At 49.9% G+C, this 15150-nt stretch overlaps 1 protein-coding gene across 2 annotated transcripts in view; it reads left to right on the top strand.

The window, feature by feature from the left end:
* The first annotated feature begins 311 nt into the window (after positions 1-311).
* Positions 312-15150, top strand: part of Fs (Follistatin) — a 267994-nt gene continuing 253155 nt past the window's right edge. For both annotated transcript variants that reach the window (XM_071662923.1, XM_071662924.1), the window contains exon 1: positions 312-337. The gene's annotated coding sequence lies outside the window, so the exon portion shown is untranslated. The remainder of the gene's footprint in view (positions 338-15150) is intronic.

Genomic DNA, 15150 nt, shown 5'->3' with positions numbered 1-15150 from the left:
TGGGAAGTCTAGTCTAACTACCCACCCGTCTGTTCGTCCTTTACAGCCACCCTAGCCATCTATCCTGCGCCATCTATCCTCTCTTGCCGGGGCTATCCCCGCCCGGGGGGGTCGGTCGGGGCTGGTGGTCTGGGGGAATGGGGGGGGGGAGAAGAAGGGAGGAGGGGGCCCCCATATGTGGGGGGAGGGGGAGCCCACACCCCCTCCCCCCCTTCGTCCGACGTAAGGAGGCAAGAGAAGGTTAAATTCCGCCATTTGACACCTGGCGGAGGAGCACGTATATAAAGGAGGCTGGGCGGGGTGCTTAGGTCAGTGTGCGTTGTAGCGTGTCCCGGAGGTGAGTGCCGCCGCCCGCCCTCCACCTGCACCCTCCACGCTCGCTCCCAACCCATGTGACACTAAACAACATCCCTTACTAGTCCCGTCGCTCTGTTGTTCCTCCCCTTCTCCCCTCACACACACACCCCCGCTTTCCCCACCCCCCTCCGACGCGCGTCCCGGGACGGGGGTGGTCTTCCTACAGCGTCCAGTGGACGCCCAAATATGACAATGTTATTTAAGTGGACAGTAAGAAGGAATCACGGAAGAAAATTGTATTATATATATGTATATTTTTATATATACCGGCCAGCTGCTGTTGGCCTGCTACACACACACACACACACACACACACACACACACACACACACACACACACACACACACACACACGTACACACAGTTACTACTCATTAAAAGCAAGTTACGTAACACACTAAAGTTTCAGGGACAGCGAACCACCAGTAATGTTACGGAGGCCTCTTGTCACACGCCATATCCCGTCCCGGGACATAGGGTATATGGACAGGAGAGGATAAGGTGCCGTGATGCTGTCCCTGGATGATCAGATGTTGGTGGTGTGTCCCAGGGACGGGACAGTTACGGTGTGTCCCCGGACGGACGGTCAGTTGGTGGCGTGTCCCAGGGACGGGACAGTTGTGGTGTGTCCCCAGACGGACGGTCAGGTGGTAGTGTGTCCCAGGGACGGGAAAGTAGTGGCGTGTCCCCGGGCTGTCATGTGGTGGTATGTCCCCGGACGGTCAGTTGGTGGTGTGTCTCCGGACGGTCGGGTGGTGGTGTGTCCCCGGACGGTAAAGCAGTAGTGTGTTCCCGGACGGTTAGGTCTGCAATGGCGTGTCCATACACGGCCGGGTGATGGGTGGTTTCCCCGGACGGTCAGGCAGTGATGTTATTGTCCCCGGACAGTCAGGTGTCTCCGTACAGTCAGGTGGCAGTGGTATCCCCGGACGATCAAGTGGGGACTGAGGTGTCCCCGGACTGTTAAGTGGTAGTGTCCTTGGACGGTCGGGTGTTCATGTGTCCACGGACGGCCAGGTATGGTGTCCTAGGACGGTCAGCTGATGGCGGCAGTGTCCCCGGACGGTCAGGTAACTTGTCCCAGGCTAGGGCAGGTGAGTAACTCTGTACAGAAAGACATGTCTGTTCCCTACACACACACACACACACACACACACACACACAGTTTCGTCCTGTATGCGTCGGCGCATTTGCTCCCTCCCCCCCTTCTCCCCTCCCCTCCCCTCCCCTCCCCTCCCCGGGGAGAAGAGGAGGGTGGGGAGGGAGGATCCTGCATGGGCCCCTTCCTGCGAGAAGTGCAAAGTCGTTTTGTGTGCATGACAGACGTAGCGGGTCAGTGTTGATGTACACCTCGTGGTCAGTGTTGATGTATACACCTCGTGGTCAGTGTTGATGTGTACACCTCGTGGTCAGTGTTGATGTACGCCTCGTGGTCAGTGTTGATGTATACACCTCGTGGTCAGTGTTGATGTATACACCTCGTGGTCAGTGTTGATGTACACCTCGTGGTCAGTGTTGATGTATACACCTCGTGGTCAGTGTTGATGTATACACCTCGTGGTCAGTGTTGATGTACACCTCGTGGTCAGTGTTGATGACGTACACCTCGTGGTCAGTGTTGATGTACACCTCGTGGTCAGTGTTGATATATACACCTCGTGGTCAGTGTTGATGTATACACCTCGTGGTCAGTGTTGATGTATACACCTCGTGGTCAGTGTTGATGTACACCTCGTGGTCAGTGTTGATGTACACCTCGTGGTCAGTGTTGATGTATTCACCTCGTGGTCAGTGTTGATGTACACCTCGTGGTCAGTGTTGATGTACGACCTCGTGGTCAGTGTTGATGTATTCACCTCGTGGTCAGTGTTGATGTATACACCTCGTGGTCAGTGTTGATGTATTCACCTCGTGGTCAGTGTTGATGTACATCTCGTGGTCAGTGTTGATGTATACACCTTGTGGTCAGTGTTGATGTACACCTCGTGGTCAGTGTTGATGTACACCTCGTGGTCAGTGTTGATGTATACACCTCGTGGTCAGTGTTGATGTATACACCTCGTGGTCAGTGTTGATGTACACCTCGTGGTCAGTGTTGATGTATACACCTTGTGGTCAGTGTTGATGTATACACCTTGTGGTCAGTGTTGATGTACACCTCGTGGTCAGTGTTGATGTACACCTCGTGGTCAGTGTTGATGTATACACCTTGTGGTCAGTGTTGATGTACACCTCGTGGTCAGTGTTGATGTACACCTCGTGGTCAGTGTTGATGTACACCTTGTGGTCAGTGTTGATGTACGCTTCGTGGTCAGTGTTGATGTACACCTCGTGGTCAGTGTTGATGTACACCTTGTGGTCAGTGTTGATGTATACACCTCGTGGTCAGTGTTGATGTACACCTCGTGGTCATTGTTGATGTACACCTCGTGGTCAGTGTTGATACACGCCTTGTTGTCAGTGTTGATGTACGCCTTGTGGTCAGTGTTGATGTACACCTCGTGGTCAGTGTTGATGTATACACCTCGTGGTCAGTGTTGATGTATACACCTCGTGGTCAGTGTTGATGTACACCTCGTGGTCAGTTTTGATGTGCGCCCCGTGGTCAGTATTTTGTTCTGCCATTCATTCATACATACATACATATATATATATATATATATATATATATATATATATATATATATATATATATATATATATATATATATATATATATATATATATATTCTATCTTACACTGAAATGCAGGATATGTGTGACGCCATAACTTCAGTTTCAGGAGGCAAGGTTGCAACAGGTGATTCACATGAAGACATCAGCTGTGTTATACTGTAGGTGAGACACCCTTCTGTATATGTATGACTTTCATGTTATTGCTTGTTAAGCTTGATCGTATACAGTACAAAGTGCTTTTGTATGAACCTGTATGTATCTCAAGTGTCTTGTTTGAACCGGTTGGGCTACGTGTGATCTAAGTAGAGCTGGATATAGAATAGATAGGGTAGGGTTGCAACAGGGCTAGGTAGGGCTTGATGTGGGTAGGGTGTAGCTATGTAATGCTGGATTTAGACTGAACAGGAATGGATATGGGCTTAGTAGGGCTGGATGTGGTGTAGGTAGGGCTGCATATGGACTGGCTATGTCTTGGTTAGGGTTGGATGTTGGCTGGGTAGGGTTAGGTAAGGATTGGATAGGGCTGGATGCGTGCTTAGGTCTGGATAGGGCTGGATGTGGACTGGGTAGGGCTGGATGTGGGCTTTGTAGGGACTGCGTATCCCTGACATGGTCTTCGTGGTGTTTTCTACCCCCACAAATTGGGCTAAGACCATTCTTCTCATTTGGATTGTCGGTTTCCTAAACTGTTGGAGGCTGTTGCATGTAAGGCCCAACCACAGTGACATCAGTCCGCGAATCATATTTGGAAATATCTGCTGTAGTCTCTTTCCTCTTTCAGGATAAGGCATAAAAGGACTTGTAAAGAGTGAGGATTAGTTTCCTAACTTCAAATCCGAAAGCCTTATCTAGGAGTCCTTGAATTTTTCTCTCCTTTTTTCGCAACTTCTTTGCACTGCTTCCTTGGCTTTAGGTCGCCAGAGACTGTTACACCCGTCCTTTTTCCTCATTTGGCTACTTCTATAACTCAGAAGTCATGCCTAAGCATATTTGTTATATGGATGTGGAAAACTTTGCAATTATCGATTTCCAGAATTCACTTGCCACCTGTGAACCCAGTCCATCAGTTTGTTTACGTCATCTTGCTGTTGTAGTCACTTTGTTGTAGCTTCGTATACCCCAGCTTAGTATCGTCATGCGAATTTTGGTATATTGTTAAAACGCAGCCCGTTATCATTGTCGCTCATGTATATGATAAAGAGAAGCGGTTCCAAGACTGATCCCTGCGGCACGCCACTTGTCACGTCCAACTATTCTGTGGCTCGACCATCAATCACGACTCTTTGTTTACGGCAGCCATACCAATTTTTTTTTTTTTTTTTAACCGCCGAAGCATTGCTTCCGTCTACAGCACCCGTCAATTTCCCAGGGAATCCCTCTGTTCCGGCACGACCCACAAGGTCTAGAATAAGATCGACGAAGGTCGAGGAGCCGAACTTTTCCACCGTTGACAAAACACTACCGACCACCTGACTTGTTCAGAGGCCAAAAAAAAAAAAAAAGGAGACATTTAACATCACTGCAAATAAGAGTTCGTATGACGACTTGAACTGTGGCTCCTGACCTTCACCTTCTTAACCGGTGACCGCTAACTGCGTTCTTTGAGGTTCAGGTCGGCGGGTCACCACGTCCCCTGCAGGCGCTTGTCGCGTTCCTTCCAGCTCAAGTGACCCGATGTAGTATTTTCTCTTGTTTCTCTCACCTTCGAACTTGCGAGTATCGAGGCGCGGGAATGCACGATAGGCGAGTCTGTCCCCTCTTTTTTTTTTTTTTTAAACAAGGCTGTTGCCTTCATTCAAAAACGCTGGTGCGTTAAAGGGGTCAAGAGGTGGGTAGTGTGGACTGGGTAATGCTGGATATGGGCTGGATTAGAGCTGGGGTGTGGCTTGGGTGTAGGGGCTGGATGTGATAAATCCATAGGCAAGTGGGTCGGTCCATCAGCTTACCGTTCAACAGGAACTGGTTTCGTCACCCATGTTGTTTGATGGGCATGGGGATAGGTGTGTGTGTGTGTGTGTGTGTGTGTGTGTGAAGGGGGGGGGGGGAGGGGCGCTTCATGTGGTGTGTGAGTGGGTTACGACGACTTATCAAAGATCCGGATGAAACAGACGTCAAAGAAGTGGAAAGAAAAGGTGAAGGAAGTTGGTGTTCCAGAGCTCGACATAAGAATGATGGAAATGAAAGAAATGCGAATGTCCTCTGGAGGCGGTGACAGCAGATCATTTTGAATGGGAAATGAATGAAGAGAAGAGATCAGAATGTCGTGTGAATGAAATCATTGAGGAATGATGATACGCTTGGATGGCTGATGAGAAAAAGAAAAAGTAGAGTAGAAAATGAACTGCGAATGGTGGAATATGATGTAAGAGATAAGATTGTGTAAGTGGAAAAACTTTAGATACAGGAGGATAAATGTATAGAAATCCATTTCGAAAAGAGAACACACAGAGAGTGTTAAGGTAAAGTTAATGCAAGAATGGAACTTGTGTATACAAATGTCCAAATGTGTAAAACCGGGGTAAGGTCATTCAAGGTCTTTAGGTGTATACAAGTCAAATTGCTAGAGACAGGCATCACCATACAGTTATTCTTTAACGATCTGCTGAGTTTTAGGAAGAGCTGCAGGGTCTATAGTTGAACTTTTAGAATGACTGAAGCTTCGAAACCATGGGTCGTGGACCGTTACAAAACACTACGGCTTCTTAGTCGTCTATTATTATGGTTCATTTTGAATCATTAAGGCTTCGAAACCATAGGGTCGTGAACCTCTACGAATCACTGCGGCTTCATAATCGTGGACCATGCCACCATTTCGAATCACCGAGGCTTCAGGTTCACAGTATCGTGGGTTATCTCGGTGTCAGCGTGAGTCAAAAAGAATCAAAACATTACGAAGCTTCAGAGATAGAGTTACCGTACTGGGCTTGAGGCGCCTTTGTAGCAAGTGTGTGTTACACGAGCAGTGCTCGCGGGAGAGAGAGAGAGAGAGAGAGAGAGAGAGAGAGAGAGAGAGAGAGAGAGAGAGAGAGAGAGAGAGAGAGATGCCAGGAGCCTGAGAGACAAAGCCACACAATGAAACAGCTCGAAACAATGAACAATAAAAGATGTAGAGAGAAAATCGTTTACGATAAGGCGATGCCTTTGAAATAGGATACGTAGAAATAAAAGGAAAAGCCAGCATGAAAGGAAAAAGGTGGGTAAGACGTAAATAAGTGAGATAATACCATAAAGAGGGTAGGAAGAAAAAGGAATGCGACTCGAGGAATAGGAGACATGCTTGAGTGAATCAGTCGAGACGTAATCGGACCAGAGCTGAGTGACATGTTGTGTGACCTTGGTTGGCCGGGTTGGGGGGGGGGAGGGTGGAAGTGGGAGTTAGGGGGCACAAGCTAACTTGACGTGTGAGGTACTGTGAAGGGGATGACCTATGAGATGTCTCGAAGGGGTTGTTGAGTGAGTCGCTGTGAAAGGGTTGACGTGTTAGGGACCTTGAATGATTTTGGGGGGATGCTGTGATGAGGTTGATGTGTGGGGTGCTGTGAAAGGAGGTGAGGAGTGAGGTGCTGTGTAGGGGTTGACGTGCTGGGGACTTGTAAAGGGGTGGGGTTCTGTGTTGGTGTAGATCTGTTAGGCGCCGTGAAGGGGTTGACCTGTGAACGGTTGTGAAGGAATTGACCATTTTTCTTGTATTTACTGACTGACATGCCCCAATCAAGGCCATCTGTGGTGAAAGAAATGAAGTGATTGGAAAAAAGAGAGATGGAATTAATCAGGGCTCAGCTAGTGTGTGCAGACGTGATTCTGACAGGACGAAAGGTTATGCGAAGAAGGAGAGACAAAAGGAGGATAAGCATTCCAAAGTTTAGCTGTTTGAGAGGAGAAGGAGGTAACACAATGGCCATTACTCGTCGAGTGGTCGGTCTCCACACGCAAACTGTGGGAAGCAGGAGCCAGCCAGCCTTGAGCAAAGGTGGGGATATACCTGCAGACACCTCGCGAGAACAGGAGCCAAAAATGAGGCCTGCAGTGAGAGAGAGAGAGAGAGAGAGAGAGAGAGAGAGAGAGAGAGAGAGAGAGAGAGAGAGAGAGAGAGAGAGAGATCGGCAACACGTCGCGGCCTACGGAAGCGGAAGCTTGGAGAGAGAGGGTGATGCCAGGAGAATTAATGAGACGGGAAGGCGTTTGGATTCCACTCCTGGTTGATAGAGAGGTGGAGGATGAGTCACTCCAGATGTGCGAGCAGTATTCCATACATGGGCGTGTATAGAACCCCTGTAGATGTGAAACAGCTGCCCGCAAGAAAAATAATCACGGCGCCCGTACACTACCTCCTGCCTTTTGGGAAGCAGACTTTGCCATGGCGATTATGTAGGGCTTCCAAGGTAGCGTGGAAGATATACGGTCATGCCCATGATCTCTTTATCATGACAGGGTTGAGCTGTGGTGTCTGGAACAGATGGAAACGAATGACTCTCAGACGGAGATATGAGGAGTGATAGCGTTTGAGCAAGTACTGAATTTACGTATTATTATTCCCCCCACCCCCCAACCTCCATTCCGAAATGCTCTATTGGTCCAAATTGAGTGAGGGTGTCTGTTCAGTTCGAGAATGAGAACGAGGAAGTGAGTTGAACTATGCCAAGTGGAATCACGAGCGTGAGAGTGAGTAGGGGTCAGAGGTGGGAGAGAGATGATTATTTATTGAGCGAAGAGAGTAGACGATAGGACAGGACCCTGAGGAACACCAACTGGGTGCTGTGGTGGCGTTGTGACCTGTGGGGTGCTGAGGGAGTTGTGACCTGTGGGGGTGCTGTGAAGGAGTTGTGACCTGTGGGGATGCTGTGAGGGAGTTGTGACCTGTGGGGGTGCTGTGAGGGAGTTGTGACCTGTGGGGATGCTGTGAGAGAGTTGTGACCTGTGGGGGTGCTGTAAGGGAGTTGTGACCTGTTGGGTGCTGTGAGGGAGTTGTGACCTGTGGGGTGCTGTGAGGGGACTGACCTATGGGGTGCTGTGAGGGAGTTGAACTGTTGGGTACTGTGAGGGGACTGGCCTGTGGGGATCTGTGAGGGAGTTGCTGTAGGATGCTGTGAGGGGACTGACCCGTGGGTTTAGTTGATGGGGCAAGAGAGAGGTGAGAAGGCAGGGAAAGAGAGTAAAGTGGGAGGAATGATTGAGTCAAGTGATGTGAGAGTAGAGCAACGGGTGGATGGGAGGGAGGGGAGGGGAGAAATGGAGTAAGAGTTGAAGGCTTGGGAGAGCTGCTGTGAGAGTGGTGACCTGCGTGAGTCATGTGGTGCTGGGTGTGCCCCCCCCCCCCCCCTGGTGCTGGTTGCTGGGTAAAGGGAGAGGAACTGCTGCCCCCCCCCCCCCCACCGTGTTAGGTGAAGGAAGAGGAGTTACCCCTCATGCTGGGCGAGGGAAGAATAGGGGTTACCCCTCGTGCTGGGCAAGGGAAGAGTAGGAGTTACCCCTCGTGCTGGGCGAGGGAAGAATAGGGGTTACCCCTCGTGCTGGGCGAGGGAAGAATAGGGGTTACCCCTCGTGCTGGGCGAGGGAAGAATAGGGGTTACCCCTCGTGCTGGGCGAGGGAAGAATAGGGGTTACCCCTCGTGCTGGGCGAGGGAAGAATAGGGGTTACCCCTCGTGCTGGGCGAGGGAAGAATAGGAGTCACCCCTCGTGCTGGGCGAGGGAAGAATAGGGGTTACCCCTCGTGCTGGGCGAGGGAAGAATAAGGGTTGCCCCTCGTATCTGGGTGAGGGAAGAAGTTACCCCTCGTGCTGGATGAGGAGAGAAGAGGTGTTACCCCTTGTACTGGGTGCCCCTGGTCACTACTATCACCTGGTGGGGTTTAGGTCTCAGACCCACAGACCTTATGTCCTCGGGTCTGAGCCAACACCTGTAAGGCCTCGCTTTCAGCACAGCTGTGGAGCTACAGGCCAGATCTCTAAGACCACAGGTGTAATACAGTCACCCTCAGCACAGCTGTGGAGTTAGAGATCTCTAAGACCACAGGTGTAATACAGTCAACCTCAGCACAGCTGTGGAGCTCCAAGCCAGATCTCTAAGACCACAGGTGTAATACAGTCACCCCCAGCACAGCTGTGGAGCTACAGGCCAGGTCTCTTAAGACCACAGGTGTAATACAGTCACCCTCAGCACAACTGTGGAGCCAATGTTATAAAGGCTGTGTAAGGGAAATAAGCTCCCCCCCTACCTAAATCCCCCCCGAGTGACTCATCATTTCTACAGCCCACGGCTCCTCGGGCCTGCCATCTCCCCTGAGTTCCCCGTCTCCGACACCAAACACCTCTTGAAACCCACAAGGGCGAAACCTCATATAATGCCCAACCCCACCCCCTCCCTCCTCCCATGGGAAGAGACGGAGGCGCGAAACCAACCCCCTCCACCCACTCTCCGTCCTATCCACCCTAGGCGCGATAGGAGACGATACAATAGCTGGTGTAAGGCAAGACGATAGCCACCCCGGGAGGAGAGAGAGAGAGAGAGAGAGAGAGAGAGAGAGAGAGAGAGAGAGAGAGAGAGAGAGAGAGAGAGAGAGAGAGAGAGAGAGGGTGAGAAGGAGAGGGCGCTGGAGAGGAGGGAGCAGCCGCCCTCCCTCTCCCACTCTCTCTCTCTCTCTCTCTCTCTCTCTCTCTCTCTCTCTCTCTCTCTCTCTCTCTCTCTCTCTCTCTCTCTCTCTCTCTCTCTCTCTCAATCCGTCGCAGGCAGGCAGCCAGCCAGCCAGCCAGCCAGCTAGGGGGAGGATCATTGGCAGCTTTATATAATGCAGGTCCCTCCGTGTCACAACTTAGCCCTCCCCCTCCTCCTCCTTCCTTCCTCCCCGGTCACCGCCGCCTCATTGTCAGGGCAGACGTGTCTCAGCCATTGTACACTCGCTACATGACACCTCAATGAATTCCTGGATGCACCTGTGTGTGCGTGTGTGTATCACAGTAATGATGATAATAATGATAATGATGATAATGATAATGTTCGTGTAGAGTGTAGAGGAACGTTTGCATGTTGTGAGTAATTGTGTTAAGGAGAGAGGACTCCTCAACGTTTGTGTTTCGTTCCCCCCTGTGTATGTACCACGTCTTGATCTTATGTGTAAACACACACACACATACACACACACACACACCACACCCACACCAGGTACCCGATCCTAGACTAGCGCCCCCTCTCCCATCCAGAGGAGATAGAATGAACGGTTGGGTTGGATGTGAGCTCTCTGACCATGCCTGGGACTCGAACTTAGGGCCCGTTAGATTTGTGGTAAGCATCGCTGACCACTGTACCGCGTGGGTGCTTGGGGGGAACTTAACACTCTGGCCCTCCTCTCACGCTGCATAGTGTATTCCAGGAAGTCTTTATCCTCGCACGTCACCCCTCATATTGCCCCACATCCTCTGGCTTTCCACTTCCCTCAGATATCGAAGAACTGGTCACCACTGGCCACCACGGTGTCTAACCTCCACAAAACAGGGAGTTAAAGATATGCTATCATGTTCTCACCCTGCGATCGTCCGGGGCCCTTAAGTACCGCTGGGGAAAATGGAGGACCTCCCTCCCTCCTCTCCTCCTTCGTGCCTCACTGCCACTTAATTCCGGCGACGGTTTACATCTTCCTCTGGACCTTCTCCAGCAGCTCTTTGGCGTCGTTGAAGTACACACCTGCTGGCCAGGATGGGAACCCCTCCTCCAGCCTCCGGTGACCCTTCTGTTTGTGTTTACGTTGGGCGATGTACTGGAGTGGACATGTGCTTTCACACAAGACATGATTGCTTCTTGATTCCTGCGTAAATTTGCACGCTGATTTGATTCGTCATTCGCACTTACATTCTCTCTCTCTCTCTCTCTCTCTCTCTCTCTCTCTCTCTCTCTCTCTCTCTCTCTCTCTCTCTCTCTCTCTCTCTCTCTCTCTCTCACACACACACACACACACACACACACATACCAGTCACCGTTTTTCCTCGTTCTTGCTGCCTCATGAACATACACACACACTGTCTCCAGATCCAGTCACCAGTTTCTCCACACACACACGCACAGATCCAGTCACCAGTCTTTCCTTACTGTTACTACTTTACACTCACACACACACACACACACACACACACACACACACACACACACACACACACACACACACACACACACAGACTGTCTCCAGGTCCAGTTACCAGTCTTTCCTTCTTGTTGCTGCCTCATACACACACTCTGTCTCCATATCCAGTCACCATTTGCTACACCTCATAACCTCATAACCTCATTCACCCCTCCTCCTCACCCTCATCTCGAGGAGCCTTTTTCCCTCAGTCATGGCTGCAGGACTGTTATCGCGCCTCATTCTTTGCAACATCTTCGTCCTTCAATGTCTTCCTCCTTCCCATACCTGTTCCACGCTTTTTTCCCTTTTTTTTCAGCCCTCTGCAATCTCACCTGTATGTCTCAAAGTAACGCAATCTGTTGCTTCTTCAAAGTTCAGTCTCTTTATCCTTTCAAAGTTCATTCTTCTTTTTTGCGAAAGAATTCTTTCAGACTTCTCTTGCACAGTCCTTCTTCCTTCACCACGAGGCCAAACTAGGTTCTTCTCTTGCGACCCCGTTTTCTGCAGGATATCTCCCTGGTGACCATACACTTGAAGACGCTTCCCTCACTTGATCAGAGAATGGCTTCTTCCCCCATCGTAGAGTATGATTCCTCATATAGATCATCCGGTGATAAGGATGGCATAATGTCGACTTCCTCAGACGTCCCGGTGGTCGGAGGAGGTCGATTAACTCGTTCCTACCCGCATGATAAACACATTGACTTGCCTCGTCCCATTCTCACTTTCCTTCTTGCATTCGCAATGGGCTGGACTTCATGTACCTTCTGCCCCAACCGACGATGTGTTTAGGCCGCCCGTTGCCCTATCCACTGCACCAACATGGGTCCTGTATTAACCTTGATGGCCTCAGTGACTAATATATTCCGGTATGATTCGAGTTCTTTTCCAGACGTAAATCAAAGAAGAAAAAGTGGTTCTAGAGTTGTACTGAGAGGGAGGGGACCCCCCCCCTCATCCCATGTGACTCTCGCCCAGCTTTGAATGGCCGTCCCCCTTGTTTATAATTATGCATCCATTCTTCACTCGCGTTGAAGAGTATTTCAGCCCATTCAGTGATTGTAATGATAATGATAATCGTAATTCAGATTCTTTATATCATTTATTTCGGGAGCAGGTTTTCAGTTGGTACTTCTTGCAAGCCCAAGGCCACACGGGGTGTCCATCCATCCATCTCTGTTTCCCACCGGCGGATATGTTTTCTCATGGTTGGTCGGATCATTCTCTCTCTCTCTCTCTCTCTCTCTCTCTCTCTCTCTCTCTCTCTCTCTCTCTCTCTCTCTCTCTCTCTCTCTCTCTCTCTCCAACCACCGTCATAAATTTTTTTGGTCACTCACCTCCATTTCATACCTCGACCTTCAAAGGCTCCCGCCTGCAACCCATGCACCTCCAAAACACACACACACACACACACACACACCCACACACACACACACACACACACACACACACACACACACACACACACACACACACATACACACACACACACACACACACACACACACACAAGGATCGGAAGGTATATATATACATATTTGTACTCAGGGAACGTGTAGAGAACCCAGACACAAGCTGCTAAGACGCTGCCTGGCACAGAGGACAGGCAGCGCAAGGTGTGCTACAGGCCTGTGTCACAGATGAGCCCCACCTACTGGGAGAGAGAGAGAGAGAGAGAGAGAGAGAGAGAGAGAGAGAGAGAGAGAGAGAGAGAGAGAGAGAGAGAGAGCGTAGATGTAGTGGATGCTAAGAGGTGGTTTGAAAAGGAGATGGATAGACGGAATACAATGAAGAGGGATATGAGTAGACAGGTAAAAGGATAGATATGTTGGACAGATTTAAAGATGGATTATTGGCTGGGCACTGAATGGGACTAAAGATGGATAATTATCCTAGTACGTGATGTTGGACGGGACTAAATATGGATAATTAGCTGGATACGTGATGTTAGATGCAATTAAAGATGGATAATCCGCTGGGTACGTGATTTTGGACGGGACTAAGGATGGGTAATTAGCCGGGTATGTGATGTTAGACGGGACTAAAGATGGGTAATTAACTGGGCACGTGATGTTAGACGGGACTAAAGATGGGTAATTAACTGGGCACGTGATGTTAGACGGGACTAAAGATGGGTAATTAGCCGGGTATGTGATGTTAGACGGGACTAAAGATGGGTAATTAGCCGGGTATGTGATGTTAGACGGGACTAAAGATGGGTAATACGTTACCAGATCAGTGTATGATTGGTAGAACTGTCGGTGTATGAGAGAGGTGTATGTATGAGGGCCGTGTGTACAACAGGGACACGTATGATGTACGTGTGGATGAAGAGGTGTATGATGTATCAGGAGGTGTATGAACAGCGGTACGCGACCGGGCCAGTAAGCATTAAGAAATGTATTAGGTATCAGAAGGTGTATGAATGGTATATTTTTATGAGATGACTGTAATATATTCGTATGGCATGTATGATTGTGGTATACACATCACGAGGGAGGTATACAGGGAGGGAGTTGTATAGGAGGCGCGTATGAGTGGTGGTGGTGAGGAGGAGAGATGTAGGGAGGAGGGTTGAACGTGAGTGAGAGGCGGGGAGTTCATTCTCTGCCTGAGTGCCGTGGGAGGGTGAATGCGTCGTCAGAGTGTGAGTGTGTATCCTGAGAGTGCGAGTGTGTGTCCTGAGAGGGTGCGATTGTGTGTCTTGAGAGAGTGCGAGTGTGTGTCCTGAGAGAGTGTGAGTGTGTGTCCCTAGAAGGTGCGGGTGTGTGTCCTGAGAGTGTGCGAGTGTGTGTCCTGAGAGGGTGAGTGTGTCCTGAGAGGGTGCGAGTGTGTGTCCTGAGAGGGTGCGAGTGTGTGTCCTGAGAGAGCGTGAGTGTGTCCTGAGAGAGTGCGAGTGTGTGTCCTGAGAGAGTGTGAGTGTGTGTCCTGAGAGGGTGCGAGTATGTATCATGAGAGAGTGTGAGTGTGTGTCCTGAGAGTGTGAGTGTGTGTCCTTAGAAGGTGCGGGTGTGTGTCCTGAGAGGGTGCGAGTGTGTGTCCTGAGAGGGTGCGAGTGTGTGTCCTGAGAGGATGGGTGCGAGTGTGTGTCCTGAGAGAGTGTGAGTGTGTGTCCCTAGAGGGTGCGAGTGTGTGTCCTGAGAGAGTGTGTGTCGAGACGTTGTTGATGTGGAGTCGAGGGCTGTGGTGTCAGGATACCAGTGTCAGACACCACACAACACAGTGTCAGACACCACACAACGCAGTGTCAGACACCACACAACGCAGTGTCAGACACCACACAACGCAGTGTTAGACACCACACAACGCAGTGTCAGACACCACACAACACAGTGTCAGACACCACACTGCACAGGGTCAGACGCGAGACAGTGTCAGACACCACACAACACAGTGTCAGACATTACACAACACAGTGTCAGACACTACACTGCACAGTGTCAGACGCGAGACAGTGTCAGACACCACACAACACAGTGTCAGCCATCAGTGTTAGCCATCACACAATGCAGGATCAGTAGCGAGAGAATATTCTTTTTTTGTTGTTGTTGAGAAATACCACTAAAGTCGCCTTCGTTTTCTGTTGACAAAGATTAATAAAGTCAAAGTTTTCGTTTTTTGTTGACCGTGTTCAGGAAAGTCGGAGTCTTCGTTTTCTGTTGAGGAAGATCAGTGATGTATTTCCTGGTATTGATCAAGAGGCAGTGCATCTCGTAGCTGGATGTAGTGCAGATATCTACAACATTAGACAAACTTCTGCAACACTCGAACACTCGACAGACACCTGCAACACTGGTTGGACACCAACAACACTAGACACAGACACCTACAACACTAGATAGACTCCTCCAACACTAAACAGACATCTAAAGCAATCGTCAGACATCTACAACCCTAGACGGGCCCTTACAACACTAGAAAGACAAATACAACACTTCACAAGCACGTACAACACTAGACAGACTCCCACAACTCTAGACAGCTACCTACAACCTCGGTCACA

The sequence above is a fragment of the Panulirus ornatus genome, chromosome 6 (genome assembly GCF_036320965.1).
Source record: "Panulirus ornatus isolate Po-2019 chromosome 6, ASM3632096v1, whole genome shotgun sequence".
Taxonomy (NCBI): domain Eukaryota; kingdom Metazoa; phylum Arthropoda; class Malacostraca; order Decapoda; family Palinuridae; genus Panulirus; species Panulirus ornatus.
This window is presented reverse-complemented; position numbering and strand designations above follow the sequence as displayed.